Source organism: Dendrobates tinctorius, unplaced genomic scaffold, assembly GCF_039654945.1.
Source record: "Dendrobates tinctorius isolate UK_male_01 unplaced genomic scaffold, ASM3965494v1 ptg000011l, whole genome shotgun sequence".
NCBI lineage: Eukaryota > Metazoa > Chordata > Amphibia > Anura > Dendrobatidae > Dendrobates > Dendrobates tinctorius.
The window spans coordinates 37,097,001-37,112,675 of record NW_027361679.1 but is presented as its reverse complement, the minus strand read 5'-3'; positions in this window follow the sequence as shown (position 1 = coordinate 37,112,675).

The following is a 15,675-nucleotide window of genomic DNA, read 5'->3' as shown; positions in this document are numbered from 1 at the left end:
TAATACAGCTATCTATAGCTGATAGCTTTCAGAGCACATTCCCCACTATTTTCCCCTACTTCTACACTATGTCAGATGAAGAAAAAAAAGACATAGTGCCACTCTGCACAGTAGCAGGACCCACTTTTGTTCTCCACCACGGTAGATAGTAACCTCAAAAGTAAATTAAATTACAGCAGTAATAATATTCCCTGATTGGCCCCTACAGTAATTATGTCCCCACTTGCCACCATAAACCAATAATGTATGTTCCTCATCATGACCTCCATACAGTAATTATGTCACCCTTTTATTTAATAAAGTGCCAAATCCTGGGCCCATTTATTTAATGTCCCCATCCTGGACCCCAATGTTCACTTTAATAAGGTCCGCACACTGGTCTCCTTCCATTAGTAATGTCCCCATCCTGGGCCCCTTTATTCAATGTCCCCATCCTAAGCCCTTATGTCCACTTTAATAATGTCCCCTCCCTAGGCCCCTATGTCCACTCCTATGGCCATTACCTTGCTCAATCACAGGGGGGGATTCTCCTCACCTTCTCGCGCTCCCTGACTTCCTCTTGTGGCTTTATATTTGGCATGGCCGTTAAAATAGCATAGTCCTCCATGCAGTATTATGGGCACCACATAGTCCGCCGTACAGTATTATGGGCCTCATATAAGGGCCTCATATAATGCTCATTCATACAATATTTCATGGGCCGCATACAATGCTCCTCCATACAGTATATCACGGGCCGCACATAATGCTCCTCCATACAGTACATCATAGGCTCCATGTAATGCTCCTCCATACAGTACATCATGGGCCCCATGTAATGCTCCTCCATACAGTACATAATAGGACCCATGTAATGCTCCTCTATACAGTACTTCATGGGCCCCATGTAATGCTACTCCATACAGTACATCATGGGCTCCATGTAATGCTCCTCCATACAGTACATCATGGGCCACATGTAATGCTCCTCCACTCAGTGCATCATGGGCCCCATGTAATGCTCCTCCACACAGTGCATCATGGGCCCCATGTAATGCCCCTCCACACAGTACATCATCGGCCCCATGTAGTGCCCCTCCATACATTACATCAAGGGCCCCATATAATGCTCCTCCATACAGCACATCATGGGCCCCATGCTCCTCCATACAGTATTATGGGCCCCATGTAATTCTCCTCCATACAGTATTATGGGGCCCATGCTCCTCCATACAAAATTATGGGCCCCATGGTCCTCCATACAGTATTATGCACCAATGTAATTCTGCATACATTAAAAAAAATCAAATACCTCAGCTGTTTCCACCGCAGGTCCGGTACACTCAGCATCTCTCCCGGCTCTGCAATGCTCAGGACTGAAAGGCTGAGTGTGAAGTGATGATGTCATTGCTCCCTCTGCCGTGAGACATCGCAGAGACAGAGGGTGCTGAAGATAGTACAGCTGCCGGGAACCAGGAGATGTGAGTACTAGAGTGGGGCCCATGCCAGTTCTGGCACTGGGCTCTTCCAACTCACGGACCCCATAGCGTGTGTCCCACCCCCGTTCACCCAGGCCCCGCAGCACTTACCTGGGTTCGCCGGATGGTGCCGCATGTGAGGTACTGAGAGACTGGGAACCTCCGGAAGTGAACCCTCAAGACCGCGATGACGAACCTCCCTCGGGCGAGCTGGCCAGGTGTACCACCCCCTATACAGGGAATGTTAGGGGCAGACCCAAGGGAGACTATCACCGCGGGAGCTGATACCTGGGAACAGCCGGGAGGGAATGCAGGCAGGAACGTGCAGGCAACCAGATAGGAGATGGCGACAGCTACAGGGATGGCTGCTGGAACCGTGGAGACTGAAGTGGACGGCAATGGCGGACGGCAATGGGGAACGGCAGGAACAGGTACAGAATGAGACACAGGAGCAGGAAGACGGAGGCAGGAACGGACTGGATCTGGAAGGGAACACAGGAAGGTCACAAACAGGGAAGCTTAGCAGAGACCAGGAGAGGTACTCAGCGCAGAGACAGGAGGAACGCAGGAGAGCATGGACCTGATACCACAAATGATAGTCAGGCAGAGAGCATAGGGTGAGGCTGCCTGATATAGGGTGCACTGTGGGACTTCCGGGTCAGGGTGCAGCAGTGCCGTGGGACCAGAGGATAGGGTGCCAGGTCTAGGGGGCATACCTAGCAACACGCCTGCTTACCTGTGAGGGAGCAGCAGCAGGTCCCAGGGCAGATTATTGACAGGCGCCAGCAGAGGGGGCGGGCCGAGAGGACCGGAAGCACCGGAGAGCACCGGGCGGTGTAGAGGCACGGGTGGCAGCGGGGGCCGATGGAACCAGAAGAAGAGGAGCCGTGGCCGAGGTGGAGAGAGCGGCGGTGACAGGAGACCGGCCCAGGAGAGCGGCGGTCAGGGCAGCGGCCGCAGAAGCCGCAGAGCAGACGGGAGCCGGGGAGGTGAGCGTGCCAGCCGGGGAGGTGAGCGTGATACCGCGGCCCTGGTTGTTGCGGTCAGTCGGGACTGCGTGCACGCCCCAGCGAGCCTCTGCCTCCTGCACCTTTAATGGGCCGGCGTCCCTAAAAATTTCTTTCCTTCTTCCTCCTTCTTTCTGGGGTCCAACGGGCATTTCACTGGTGTCCTTGTGGGCCAGTCCGACCCTGTGTGAAATTTCATATGACTAGCTGTAACAACATGTGGTATTTGATGGTCCTTTTCTTGACTGAAAAAATTTAATTTTAGCGTAAGGTTACGTGCCAATTTATTAACGTCCAAGATAGTCTTAAAACCATCAAATTCCTTTTAGGTAATAACCCTAATCCTTTACTAAGTAAAGAAATTTGCTGGATGGAAATATTATAGCTAGACAAATTCTATAGCTGCGGTTCTTGTTATGAGTTGGATAGCCGTTTGCGCCTGTGCTTTCTACCTGCATGCTTCCCTTGTTTTTTGAAGTATTGCAAACCGTATTAGATAAGTTGTTCCTTCTATGTAGTGGTGACTGCATATCATTAATAGAACTCAGTGAGGAATCCCAGTAATCATACGTAGTAGTAGCAAAGGACGCATTCGAAAAATTGTCCATATTTCTGAAGCTGACTTTTTGTTTGAGTGTGCGTTTGTGATGGCATTTTTTTCAAGAATTGAATATGGATTTTGCTCCAATCATAGACTCTGTTTGAGATGGAATCATCCATGTCTCTTTTAAATTTACTTTTCTTCATGTCCATTATAATGTTCTCGAGTTTTGTTATATTGAATTTCAGTTTTCACTATAAAAATTAGTCTTTCAGTTGTGTATATTTCTCTAAGGACTTTTTCAAGGTTTTAATGTCCTCTTTGATTTTTGTAAGTTCACCCTCCTCATAATTAATAATGAGTTGTATGAGTTTTAATGAACATTGACTGAGTATTCCACTCTATTTGAAATTCATCATCATTATATACAGTGGTAGCAATTTTCTTTATGCGTAGCCCTCTGGGTATCATGTCTTTATTTTCCTACATTTTTAGTGTTGTATAATCCCACTAGATCTTAGTTTCTTTGGTCGCTTTATTCTCTAGTTACAACATGAGATCTTTAAATTCATCTGGTCCAGTTAGATTGGTGGGTATATCATTATTGAATACTAGCTTAGCCCATGCAAAATTTTCGCACATTGGACGTTGGGGGCGCAGGCAATTTCAGAAAAATCTAGCTGGTCAAATGTAAATGCATTTCATGACCTGATGAACACAGACAGGTATTTATAGAGGCCAAAAAACATTTTCCGATTGAGGTGCCACCTGCAGGTCATTGTGTCTTTCTGCAGGTTTATGAAAATGAATGTTTAAACCGTATTTAGTGATAAAATCGTGAATGTGTGGTTTGTTTGGCTGTTTTGTTGCTGAAGGGGAGCAAGCTTACCTTTCAAATGGTGTATCTTGTGTGTGTGTGTGGGGGGGGGGCAAGTAATCAGCGAAAAAGCAGTGCATGTTTACAAATGTGTTGGTAGTGTGCTTTGGGGTACTGTGGTACCACCTGCAGGCCATTTTTCCTTACTGCAGATTTATGAAAATTAATGTTTAACCTGTATTTTGTGATCAAATCGTGGATGTGTGGTTTGTTTGGCTATTTTCTTGCTGAAGGGGGCAAGTTTACCTTTCAAATTGTGTATCATTTGTGTGTATGGTTGCAGTATGAACGGGGATACAAGGGAATCACCGAAAAACAGTGTTTAGAAATAATAGAATTGATAGAAGCCAGTTTGCTTAATCTGGCTGTGCAGTCGTCTATGTCATTAAAACTTCTGGGTGAAGTATTCATTATAATAGTGGAGAAAAAGTGCTGATGTGCTTGTAAAGTGGCCAAAAAAATCGAAACGTGTTGGTTTTAATGCTGTATCTATGTGTTTTGTGCTGACCACGTGCTTCCAGCATATTTAGTGGAGCACATACAGTACATATTTGTATGCCTTCTTTTAAAATGGCTCAATAAAAGCTATATTTTATTATAAGGAGCTTAACTTCATCGCAGGATCCACCATCTTTTCCTTGCCAGGTGCATTTGCTCTGATGACGATGCCTTCCTCTCGGAGGGAGCCATCATCAGGAATTGACTTTCCACCAGGGGTTATAGCAGGCAATCTTTAAAATCTGCTTTTGTTAGAGCAAACAAAAAAATAAAAACAAATATAGAGATACCAGACTTTATAAAGACGATGTGAAAAGTGTGAACTCAGATATGCCAATCACTTTCAGTACTTCATACAGTAAATATTTACCGGTTATTAATCAGGATGATATTTTAAAACAAGTGATCCACAAGTCATGTACAGTTGTGGCCAAAAGTATTGACACCCCTGCAATTTTGTCAGATAATACTCAGTTTCTTCCTGAAAATGACTGCAAACACAAATTCTTTGTTATTATTATCTTCAATTAATTTGTCTTAAATGAAAAAACACAAAAAGAATTGTCCTAAAGCCAAATTGGATATAATTCCACACCAAACATAAAAAAGAGGGTGGACAAAAGTATTGGCACTGTTCGAAAAATCATGTGATGCTTCTCTAATTTGTGTAATTAACAGCACCTGTAACTTACCTGTGGCACCTAACAGGTGTTGGCAATAACTAAATCACACTTGCAGCCAGTTGACATGGATTAAAGCTGACTCAACCTCTGTCCTGTGTCCTTGTGTGTACCACATTGAGCATGGAGAAAAGAAAGAAGACCAAAGAACTGTCTGAGGACTTGAGAAACCAAATTGTGAGAAAGCATGAGCAATCTCAAGGCTACAAGTCCATCTCCAAAGACCTGAATGTTCCTGTGTCTACCATGCGTAGTGTCATCAAGAAGTTTAAAGCCCATGGCACTGTGGCTAACCTCCCTAGATGTGGACGGAAAAGAAAAATTGACAAGAGATTTCAACGCCAGATTGTGCGGATGTTGGATAAAGAACCTCGACTAACATCCAAACAAGTTCAAGCTGCCCTGCAGTCCGAGGGTACAACAGTGTCAACCCGTACTATCCGTCGGCGTCTGAATGAAAAGGGACTGTATGGTAGGAGACCCAGGAAGACCCTACTTCTTACCCCGAGACATAAAAAAGCCAGGCTGGAGTTTGCCAAAACTTACCTGAAAAAGCCTAAAACGTTTTGGAAGAATGTTCTCTGGTCAGATGAGACAAAAGTAGAGCTTTTTGGGCAAAGGCATCAACATAGAGTTTACAGGAGAAAAAAAGAGGCATTCAAAGAAAAAAACACGGTCTCAACAGTCAAACATGGCGGAGGTTCCCTGATGTTTTGGGGCTGCTTTGCTGCCTCTGGCACTGGACTGCTTGACCGTGTGCATGGCATTATGAAGTCTGAAGACTACCAACAAATTTTGCAGCATAATGTAGGGCCCAGTGTGAGAAAGCTGGGTCTCCCTCAGAGGTCATGGGTCTTCCAGCAGGAAAAGGACCCAAAACACACTTCAAAAAGCACTAGAAAATGGTTTGAGAGAAAGGACTGGAGACTTCTAAGGTGGCCAGCAATGAGTCCAGACCTGAATCCCATAGAACACCTGTGAAGAGATCTAAAAATGGCAGTTTGGAGAAGGCACCCTTCTAATATCAGGGACCTGGAGCAGTTTGCCAAAGAAGAATGGTCTAAAATTCCAGCAGAGCATTGTAAGAAACTCATTGATGGTTGGTCGCAGTTAATTTGGCTAAAAGTTGTGCACCCAAGTATTAGGCTGAGGGTGCCAATACTTTTGTCTGGCCCATTTTTGGAGTTTTGTGTGAAATGATCAATGTTTTGCTTTTTGCTTCATTCTCTTTTGTGTTTTTTCATTTAAGACAAGTTAAATGAAGATAATAATACCAAAGAATTTGTGTTTGCAATCATTTTCAGGAAGAAACTGAGTATTATCTGACAGAATCGCAGGGGTGTCAATACTTTTGGCCACAACTGTAGATATGTGGCTAGGCGGAGTGATTTGCAGGGCAACATTCTTTCCGCAAGACTGTTCCAAGCAATTTCCACCAATCAAACATGGTTGGCATCAAAGGGATTTTTCAAAGGCGCTGGTAATCGAAGTAATGTTTGTCCTTATGCTGTTAGCAGAAAATACCGGTTTTCCATGTCACTTGTTGGCAGTCACATGATTGATTCCTTCATCAAGTGTGATTTGCATCATGTGATATATTATATTGAATGCACTGTCTGTGACATGTGACATGTAGGGTGCACAATCTGCAAACTCGAAAGTAGCATTGTGGAGCATATGGTCAATATTAATAGCAAAAACAGTTCTCTTTCAGGCCCATTTAGACATTTGTTATAGTACACAATGCTGACACATCTAATTTTTATTTTCATGGTATTGAAAAAGTAATGTATACAAACCTGGAAGGAAGCTGGCAAAAACAATTTATGGTGCAGGAGGCTTTTGGAATTCTAAGTTTGGATATTAGAAACAGTAAAGAGAGGGGCGCAATAGCGCAGTTACCAAATTAACAATTAATTTACAGTCATATGTTAAAGTTTGGGCACCCCTATTAATGTTAACCTTTTTTCTTTATAACAATTTTGGTTTTTGCAACAGCTATTTCAGTTTCATATATCTAATAACTGATGGACTCAGTTATATTTCTGGATTCAAATGAGGTTTATTGTACTAACAGAAAATGTGCAATCTGCATTTAAACAAAATTTGACCGGTGAAAAAGTATGGGCACCCTTATCATTTTCTTGATTTGAACACTCCTAACTACTTTTTACTGACTTCTTGAAGCACTAAATTGGTTTTGTAACCTCATTGAGCTTTGAACTTCATAGCCAGGTGTATCAAATCATGAGAAAAAGGTATTTAAGGTGTCCACTTGCAAGTAGTTCTCCTATTTGATTCTCCTATGAAGAGTGGCATCATGGGCTCCTCAAAGCAAATCTCAAATGATCTGAAAACAAAGATTATTCAACATAGCTTTTCAGGGGAAGGATACAAAAAGTTGTCTCAGAGATTTAACCTGTCAGTTTCCACTGTGAGGAACATAGTAAGGAAATGGAAGAACACAGGTACAGTTCTTGTTAAGCCCAGAAGTGGCAGGCCAAGAAAAATATCAGAAAGGCAGAGAAGAAGAATGGTGAGAACAGTCAAGGACAATCCACAGACCACCTCCAAAGACCTGCAGCATCATCTTGCTGCAGATGGTGTCACAGTTCATCGGTCAACAATACAGCGCACTTTGCACAAGGAGAAGCTGTATGGGAGAGTGATGTGAAATAAGCTGTTTCTGCAAGCACGCCACAGAGTCGCCAGAGGTATGCAAAAGCACATTTGGACAAGCCAGTTACATTTTGGAAGAAGGTCCTGTGGACTGATGAAACAAAGATTGAGTTGTTTGGTCATACAAAAAGGCGTTATGCATGGAGGCTAAAAAACACAGCATTCCAAGAAAAACACTTGCTACCCACAGTAAAATTTGGTGGAGGTTCCATCATGCTTTGGGGCTGTGTGGCCAATGCCGGCACTGGGAATCTTGTTAAAGTTGAGGGTCGCATAGATTCAACTCAGTATCAGCAGATTCTTGACAATAATGTGCAAGAATCAGTGACGAAGTTGAAGTTACGCAGGGGATGGATATTTCAGCAAGACAATGATCCAAAACACCGCTCCAAATCTACTCAGGCATTCATGCAGAGGAACAATTACAATGTTCTGGAATGGCCATCCCAGTCCCCAGACCTGAATATCATTGAACATCTGTGGGATGATTTGAAGCGGGCTGTCCATGCTCGGCGACCATCAAACTTAACTGAACTGGAATTCTTTTGTAAACAGGAATGATCACAAATACCTTCATCCAGGATCCAGGAACTCATTAATAGCTACAGGAAGCGACTAGAGGCTGTTATTTTTGCAAAAGGAGGATCTACGAAATATTAATGTCACTTTTATGTTGAGGTGCCCATACTTTTGCACCGGTCAAATTTTGTTTAAATGCAGATTGCACATTTTCTGTTAGTACAATAAACCTCATTTGAATCCAGAAATATAACTGAGTCCATCAGTTATTAGATATATGAAACTGAAATAGCTGTTGCAAAAACCAAAATTGTTATAAAGAAAAAAGGTTACCATTAATAGGGGTGCCCAAACTTTAACATATGACAGTACTGTAAGGTAAAATTCTTACCTTTAGGCTGTGTGCACACAGCGTTTTTTTAGTGTTTTTTTTAGCGGATTTTCCAATAAAAATGCTAAAAATAAGCTTCCCATTCATTTCTATGCATTTTGCACCTTTTGTGCATATTGATGCGTTTTTTACCACGAAAAAACCGCTTCGCGATAAAAAACGCAGCATGCTCTTTAATTTCGCGGATTTTTCGGCATTTCTGGCCATTTCTATGGGTCTGGAACCACGCAGAAAAAAACGCACGTTTTTGCGCAAAAACCGAGCAAAAAACGTGCAGAAAAAAACGCGCGGTTTCTTGGAAGGGAATCCGGTTTTTAAGCAGAAATTTTCTGCTACATGTGCACATAGCCTTACACGTTGTGAATTTGCACAACACATATAGTAAGTATGATAGGAGAGCTGCAGATGGCACCGGACCCGCAAAGGATCTTCAAGAGATTCTGGATAGGATATTCAAGATGCCGACAATTCCGCGCTCCTCCAAAATCAGGCAAGGGAATTACAGGGTTCAGAAGAGTTGCATACTTTATTCAGGGCTTTAAAACTTTGCGTTTTGTGGTTGACCTGTCCACTTCCTCTGGTATATAGCCAATACTAACTACATGGTATTACTCACATATATAGGATAGGCTGGACATAGAAAAATTGTCATTAAAAGCACACCTGGAGCCCTGAACACTGCAATTATATTTAAAATACAAACATAAATTTGTTGCATAACTGTACAACAGTGATTAAAAATGCAATATGTTAGCATAAAAATTAGATATGACATTAAAATATAAGATTTTTCTGGAAATAAAATTAAAAGGAAAGGAAATAAAAAGTCTGCTAGGACTGAAAAACTTTTTTTGGCATATTCTCTTATCTTAATTGCAGACCTCTGAGCTATTCTGTTTATTGACCCTTGAAGCGCAAAAAAAAATTGAATTCCTAAAGAACCATTGATATTAGCAGTATAAAAATCAATTAAAGTGTATACTGAATAAGCATCCATTCCTTTCTTAAATTCATTCAGTGAGTTGGCCATCACTACTTCCTCAGGAAGAGAATTCCAGAGCCTCACTGCTCTTACCGTGAAGAACCCACTTCTATGCTGGGGCAGAAATTGTCTTTCCTCCAAACGAAGAGAATGCCCCCTTGTTCTTGTCACAGTCCTTGGTACAAACAGTTCATTGGAGAGATCTCTGTATTGCCCTCTGATATACTTGTACATATATATTAGGTCTCCCCTAAGTCTTCTCTTTTCTTGAGTAAATAGACCTAATTTTGATAACCTTTCTGGGTATTGTAGTGAACCAACTCCATTTATCATTTTAGTAGCCCGCCTTTGAACCCTTTCAAGTTCAGTAATGTCTTTCTTGAACACCGGCGTCCAAAATTGCACACAATACTCCAAGTGTGGTCTGACGAGTGATTTGTACAGAGGGAGAATTATGTTTTCATCTCGTGTCTCCAGACCTCTTCTAATACATCCCATGACCCTATTTGCTTTGGTGGCAGCTGCCTGACACTGGGCACTCCAATTTATTGAATAAATTAATTATGATAAAAGGATGAGTGAATGACGAGTGCCTCTACATAATCTTTAATAATAAAAAATTGTGATACAAAAAATATATACAGTATATTTGAATTAACATACACATTGTAAATCAATTTTGTGAAGACCATATTTAATGTGAAATTTAAAAAAAAACAAACTTTGAGTGTGTTTTGCTCTATATATTATAAAAACATTATGGAACACTATAGAAATACTTCTGATATTTCATTCAGCCCTTGTGGTTTCAGGGTGTTGAGTTTATATATCCAGAAAACCTCCTTTCTGTTGAGACATTGGATTCTATTGGAGCTCTCAGGTGGAATATGTTTGATGGGTGAGATTTTTATACACCCAAAATCTTGTTTCTGGTGTATGCAAGTATGACGTGGCAAACCATGTTTTAGAAACCCAGTGACTGCATTGTATCTATGAGAGTTCAGTCTCTTGTGGAGCGGCTGGGTAGGAATACCCACATATTGTTTGGGACAGGGGCACTCTATAACATATATGACATATTCAGTGTCACAAGATATTGGAGTGGTTATCTTGAATTTTTCACCTGTAACCACAGAGCTGAAGTTATCGGCAGTGTATGTAATGGATTTACAGCACATACAACCCCTTTTACCACATTTGGTAATACTATATTTAGGATTGCTCTTAAGGCTGCCCCTGGATTTATCAGGTTCTCGTAATCTGCTGGGTGCTAGTACGTTTTTTAGTGATGAGGCTTTTCTAAATACAAGAGAAGGGTAGTTAGGTAAAGCTTTTTTTAATATAGGGTCATTTACCAAAATATGCCAATTTTTTCTTAACCCCTTCACCCCCAAGGGTGGTTTGCACGTTCATGACCGGGCCAATTTTTACAATTCTGACCACTGTACCTTTATGAGGTCATAACTCTGGAACGCATCTATGGATCCCGGTGATTCTGACATTGTTTTCTCGTGACATATTGTACTTCATGTTAGTGGTAAAACTTCATTCAAATAACTTGCGTTTATTTGTGAAAAAAACGGAAATTTGGCAAAAATGTTGAAAATTTCGCAATTTTCCAACTTTGAATTTTTATGCCCTTAAATCACAGAGATACGGCACACAAAAAACTTGATAACTAACATTTCCCACAAGTTTACTTTACATCAGCACAATTTTGGAACCAAAATTTTTTTTTGTTAGGAAGTTATAAGGGTTAAAAGTTGACCAGCGATTTCTCAATTTTACAACACCATTTTATTTTTAGGACCACATCACATTTGAAGCCACTTTGAGGGGTCTATATGATAGAAAATACCCAAAAGTGACACCATTCTAAAAACGGCACCCCTTAAGGTGCTCAAAACCACATTCAAGAAGTTTATTAACCCTTTAGGTGCGTCACAGGAATTTTTTTGAATATTTAAAAAAAAATGAACATCTAACTTTTTTTCACAAAAAAAATACTTCAGGTTCAATTTTTTTATTTTACCAAGGGTAACAGGAGAAATTGGACTGCAAAAGTTATTGTGCAATTTGTCCTGAGTACGCTGATACCTGATTTGTGGGGGGGAACGACTGTTTCGGCGCATGGCAGAGCTCAGAATGGAAGGAGCGCCGTTTGACTTTTTCAATGCAAAATTGGCTGGAATTCAGATCGGACGCCATGTCACGTTTGGAGAGTCCCTGATGTACCTAAACAGTGGAAACCCCCTACAAGTGACCCCATTTTGGAAACTAGACCCCCCAAGGAACTTATCTAGATATGTGGTGAGAACTTTGAACCCCCAAGGGCTTTACAGAAGTTTATAACGTACAGCGGTACAATTAAAAAATCATATTTTTTCCACAAAAATGATCTTTTCACCCCAATTTTTATTTTCCCAAGGGTAACAGGACCCTAAAAGTTATTGTGCAATTTGTCCTGAGTATGCTAATACCCCACATGTGGGGGTAAACCACTATTTGGGCGCATGGCAGAGCTCGGAAGGGAAGCAGCGCCATTTGACGTTTTTGGCTGGAATTGAGATCGGACACCATGTCGCGATTGGAAAACCCCTGATGTACCAAAACAGTGGAAACCCCCCACAAATGACACCATTTTGGAAACTAGACCCCCTAAGGAACTTATCTAGATGTGTGGTGAGAACTTTGAACCCCCAAGGGCTTCACAGAAGTTTATAACATAAAGCCGTACAATTAAAAAATCATATTTTTTCCACAAAAATGATCTTTTCACCCTCAATTCTTATTTTTCCAAGGGTAACAGCACCCTAAAAGTTATTGTGCAATTTGTCCTGAGTACGCTGATACCCCACATGTGGGGGTAAACCACTATTTGGGCGCATGGCAGAGCTCGGAAGGGAAGCAGCGCCATTTGACGTTTTTGGCTGGAATTGAGATCGGACACCATGTCGCTATTGGAAAACCCCTGATGTACCTAAACAGTGGAAACCCCCCACAAATGACACCATTTTGGAAACTAGACCCCCTAAGGAACTTATCTAGATGTGTGGTGAGCACTTTGAACCCCCCAGTGCTTCACAGAAGTTTATAACGCCCGGGCGTGAAAATAAAAAATTTGTATTTTTTCCACAAACATGATCTTTTAGTCACCATTTTTTTATTTTCCCAAGGGTAACAGGAGAAATTGGACCCCAAAAGTTGTTGTCCAATTTGTCCTGAGTATGCTGATACCCCATATGTGGGAGAAAACTACTGTATGGGCACACGTCGGGGATCGGAAGGGAAGTAGTGATGTTTTGGAATGCAGACATTGATGGAATGGTCTGCGGGTGTCATGTTGCATTTGGAGAGCCCCTAATGTACCTAAACAGTGGAAACTCCCCACAAATAACCCCATTTTGAAAACTAGACCCCCTAAGGAACTTATCTAGATGTGAGGTGAGCACTTTGAACCGCCAAGGGCTTCACAGAAGTTTATAATGCCAGGGCATGAAAATAAAAAAATCGTATTTTTTCCACAAACATGATCAATTATTCCCCAATTTTTTTATTTTCCCAAGGGTAACAGGAGAAATTGAACCCCAAAAGTTGTTGTCCAATTTGTCCTGAGTAAGCTGACACCCCATATGTGGGAGAAAACTACTGTATGGACACACGTCAGGGCTCGGAAGGGAAGTAGTGACGTTTTGGAATGCAGACATTGATGGAATGGTCTGCGGGTGTCATGTTGCCTTTGGAGAGCCCCTAATGTACCTAAACAGTGGAAACCCCCCACAAATGACCCCATTTTGAAAACTAGACCCCCTAAGGAACTTATCTAGATGTGAGGTGAGCACTTTGAACCCCCAAGGGCTTCACAGAAGTTTATAATGCCAGGGCATGAAAATAAAAAAATTGTATTTTTTCCACAAACATGATCAATTAGTCCCCAATTTTTTTATTTTCCCAAGGGTAACAGGAGAAATTGAACCCCAAAAGTTGTTGTCCAATTTGTCCTGAGTACGCTGACACCCCATATGTGGGAGATAACTACTGTATGGACACACGTCAGGGCTCGGAAGGGAAGTAGTGACGTTTTGGAATGCAGACTTTGATGGAATGGTCTGCGGGTGTCATGTTGCCTTTGGAGAGCCCCTAATGTACCTAAACAGTGGAAACACCCATAAATGACCCCATTTTGGAAACGAGAACCCCTAAGGAACTTATCTAGATGTGTGGTGAGCACTTTGAACCCCCAAGGGCTTCACAGAAGTTTATAATGCCCGGGCATGAAAATAAAAAAATCGTATTTTTTCCACAAACATGATCAATTAGTCCCCAATTTTTTCATTTTCCCAAGGGTAACAGGAGAAATTGGACCACAAAAGTTGTTGTCCAATTTGTCCTGAGTACGCTGACACCCCATATGTGGGAGAAAACTACTGTATGGGCACACGTCGGGTCTCGGAAGGGAAGTAGTGACGTTTTGGAATGCAGACTTTGATGGAATGGTCTGCGGGTGTCATGTGCGTTTGGAGAGCCCCTGATGTACCTAAACTATTGAAACTCCCAACAAGTGACCCCATTTTGGACACTAGACCCCCACGGAACTTATCTAGATGTGTGGTGAGCACTTTGAACCCCCAAGTGCTTCACAGAAGTTTATAACGCTCGGACGTGAAAATAAAAAAATCATTTTTTTCCACAAAAATGATATTTTTGCCCCCAATTTTTTATTTTCCTAAGGGTAACAGGAGAAATTGGACCCCAAAAATTGTTTTGCAATTTGTCCTGAGTAGGCTGATACCCTACATGTGGGAGTAAAACACTATTTGGGCGCATGGCAGAGCTTGGAAGGGAAGGAGCACCATAGGACTTTTTCAACTCAGAATTGGCTGGAATTGAGATCAGACGCAATGTTGCATTTGGAGAGCCCCTGATGTGCCCAAACAGTGGAAACCCCCAATTCTAACTCCAACCCGAACCCCAACACACCTCTAACCCTAATCTCAGCCCTAACCCAAGCCCTAACCCTAGCCCTAGCCCTAACCCTAACCCTAGCCCTAATCCTAACCCTAACCCTAGCCCTAACCGTAGCCCTAATGGAAAAATGGAAATAAATACATTTTTTTAATTTTATTATTTTTCCCTAACTAAGGGGGTGATAACGGGGGGTTTGATTTACTATTTATGGTGGTTTTTATTTTTGGCAGCTGTCGCACGCTAAAAGACGCTTTTTATTGTAGAAATAGTTTTTGCATCACCACATATTGAGAGCTATAATTTTTCCGTATTTTGACCCACCGAGTCATGTGAGGTCTTATTTTTTGCGGGACGACTTGATGGTTTTATTGGTACCATTTTCGGGCACGTGACATTTTTTGATCGCTTTTTATTCCGATTTTTGGGACGCAGAATGAACAAAAACCAGCGTTTCATGAATTTCTTTTGGGGGAGTGCGTTTACACCGTTCTGCGTGCGGTAAAATTGATAAAGCGGTTTTATTCTTCGGGTCAGTATGGTTACAGCGATACCTCATTTAGGTCTTTTTTTATGTTTTGGCGCTTTTATGCAATGAAAACTATTTTATATAAAAAATAATTATTTTTGCATCGCTTTATTCTGCGAGCTATAACTTTTTTATTTTTTTGCTGATGATGCTGTGTGGTGGCTTGTTTTTTGCGGGACAAGATGACGTTTTCAGCGGTACCATGGATATTTATATGCGTCTTTTTGATCGCGCGTTATTACACTTTTTGTTTGGTGGTATGATAATAAATCATTATTTTTTGCTTGGTTTTTTATTTTTAATTTTTTAGGGGTTCGCTAAAGGGGTTAGCTAATGGGACAGTTTTATAGGGCGGGTCGTTACGGACGCGGCGATACCTAATATGTGTACTTTTATTGTTTTGGGTTTTTTTTATTTTCAAAAAATGAATTTATTGGGGAATATTTTTTTTTTTTTTTACCAATTTATTTGGCGATTTTTTTTAAATTATTTTTACACTTTTTTTTATTTTTTTTTACTTTTTTACATAGTCCCAGGTGGGACATCACTG